Here is a 3204-nt window from a genome sequence, read left to right as displayed (position 1 = left end):
CAGCTCCCACAAGCGATCAATATACTGACAGAATGGACAACAGCACTAAGAACACTTTTAAATACTCGTAGACTGAAAAAAATTTCTTTTGAATTTTGCATGGTATCTAAACTTGCTTTCTCGTAAACATTTTTCTCGCGTAAATTTCCATGTTCGATAGCTATTATTTTACTTGTTTAAATCCATTTCCAAAAAAAATGTTTGCATAACTGTATACATAAACAAATGTACATTATAACTTACAGATTACTTTCATTTTCTTTCATAGGCAGGTTTTTAAGAATTACGTTCAGAAAACAGGTAACTAATTTCGAAGTATGTTTTGATATAATAACATTGTGATTAACGCCTTAAAATTCATATTTTTATTTACTTTTGAATGTTTCTGTTAGGGCAAACCGCGCATGAGCAGGTGCACAATGTCGAAACAAATTTACCATACCGAGAGAGTACAGGTTTCGAACGTTTTTGGCCGGCATAGTGGGGGGTTTCTTAGTATGATTTGGGAACGAAACATCCTATTCCAGCTTGCGAATTTCGGTTACGCATATACTATTTTTGCGTTGAACACTATCGCACAATAATCGTCATATTTTATCCAAAAACGCATCGTCTTTCTTGCCAAAATCACATGAAAAAGTCGTTAACGAAATTTATAACGACATCTCATACTTAATTCGAAATAAATTTTTTTCAGTGTATAGTTTTTAGTAGAGGACTCTTCAAAAAACCCATCAACAAAAATGAAGTCAAATGTACATGCTGTGGTGTGTTCTGCCATAAGGAATGTGCGGAAATATGAAAAAAATTCGATGATGAAAGCATTTTCAGAAGCGCCACGAGGAATTGATGGTATTCATAAGAAAACGCTGGAACAACATAGATCCCTAATGAAAGAAGATTATAATGAATTAAAAAGCACAGTAGAGGAACAGACCAACGAGATGGACACACTCACATCGCAAGTCAATCAAGCCGAACTGACAGTATCGGACCTGGAAATAAAAATGGATAAATTTTCTGCAAAAACTCAAAACTTGGAAGAGATTGTGGATAAAATATCTCCCCAAATACCACAGAGTGTAACGAAATTGGTGGAAGAGTTATCTGAGTGGAACAAACGGAAAAAATGTCATGATTTTTGGTTTGCAGGAGAACTTCAAAAACACAGTTGAAAGTTCTACCACTGAAGAGCCAAGTGACTAAAGTCTAGTTTCTAACATCTGCTTGGAAATACATAAAACTGTAAATGTGACAGGTACCTATATAAAAAGAGTTGGTAAAATGTCACGGAATCCAACTGTCCCAGACCAGTAAAAGTCATATTTCCACCTGATGAAGCTCAGAAAAAACTTCTCAAAGCATTCTCTCAAGTACGGAAGCATCCGAAAAAATTGGAGAACAGCCACCATATCAGACTTGCTCCAGACCGAACCGTAATACAGAAGGAGGAGATATCAGCCCTAATGACGTCTTTGAACTCCAGGATAATGGCAGGAGAGGCAAATCTGCGGATTGTTTACAAAAATGGAGTTCCCACTATAACCTCCACGGCAATAAACATTGAAAGGAGCTCTTAGTACACGTGTACTAGATAGATAAACGTTTCTTTTTCGGTCTGCTGGACTTAAAAAGTTGACTTGCTTACACTACAATTTTTTACAGAATTTTCGTACAACGATGTCTTACAAAATAGCACCGATCCAGTCCTAATAACTAATCCGCTCGCTTCTATAGCCGAACCTTCCTCGCTGCGCCTCGCCTCACACGTATGTCGCTTTTTTCTCGCTATGCCTCGCATTGCCGGCCTCTGTATCCATGGCTAACACCTAATACTTAAGTACTATTGACAATATATACAGTTTTCTTACATCTACTTCCTCTCCTATTTACAATCCTTCCTTCTCGATTCCTCTTCCTCCTTCCTTCTGTTCGTCACCATCTTAACTAATGCCCCTTCAACCATGCTACTGCCCTCTTGTCCCCCCTTTCATGCAACAATACCTCCATGCTTATCCCACTCCTTTCCACCTCTTCACATTCCTCCAGCCAGTGCTCAACTTTTGCATTCCCCTTTTCGCACAATTCAAACATTCTCTTCTCTCTACAAAGCCAGAACCTATTATAACTCTCCATGCAACCGCATCTCATTCTCGCTATAAGTTCCTGACTTCCCTGTTCTCCTTTCTCACACAAATATTGCGCTCTCCTTCTTGGCATAATCCACATATAGTTTCCGTTATACCTTGACTCTGTTATTCTCTCCTCCCCTTCTGCCTTCTCTTTCTCCATGCCATTCTTTTGAACCAACTCATATACCTTCCTTCCTTCTTCGTGCATTCTGCATTCTACAATCCATCGTTCTAAAATACCTTTCCCTTTCCACCTCCATCTGTGCATCTACGTTAGTTCTCCTTCTCCCACCAACACTTCCTAACCAGCTTACTTCCCCCCTTTTCCAAACATTTCTCCTCATATTTACACGCTGGACACCCTGTTATAATCCCTAAACTCGTTTTTCCGGTTTCCCTCCTGATAATATAGTTTGGCGTATTCCTTGCCAACACCAGTGTCCACTTTACATACCTCTCCTGAATCCTATATACCTCCTCCCTTAGCTTCCATCTCCACACCTTCACTCCGTAAAATAACACACTCATTACTAGCGAATCAAACAATTTCATTTTCGTTACACAATCATCTGTGAACAACCTCTTCCCTAGCCCTCACACCTGCCTCATCACCACATTCGCTCTTCTCACCATCTCTTTTATATGACCATCCACTCCATCATTCCTTCGAAACAGGAAGCCCAGGTACACAAACTCTTTCACCTCCTGCCCCGCTTTCCCCTTCCACTTCCACAATCTTCTATCGGTTTACCTCAGTACATCATTTCTTTAACCCAAACTTTGCTTCGAGATCATTTATCTTCTACTGAATTATTTGATAGTAATTACTATGAGTACCATAGAAATGATAGACAAGGTTTGATTTGTGGGTGGTCCTAATAGCTATAGATAAAAATTTCAAATCTTTCGAAGTAAACATAGATCCTCTCCTAAACGAAGTTGCTGCTGTCAATGCAATCGGTGGAAAGGTATTATGTAACTCTCAAATAATATATACCATAGAGCTGTATATCCCTATTTTGCTAGAGAATTATCTATATATAGAATTTTAACATAGTTCGTAAAACGCTTG

Source organism: Belonocnema kinseyi, chromosome 2, assembly GCF_010883055.1.
Source record: "Belonocnema kinseyi isolate 2016_QV_RU_SX_M_011 chromosome 2, B_treatae_v1, whole genome shotgun sequence".
NCBI classification, from domain to species: domain Eukaryota; kingdom Metazoa; phylum Arthropoda; class Insecta; order Hymenoptera; family Cynipidae; genus Belonocnema; species Belonocnema kinseyi.
Note: the sequence above shows the minus strand (reverse complement) of the source record.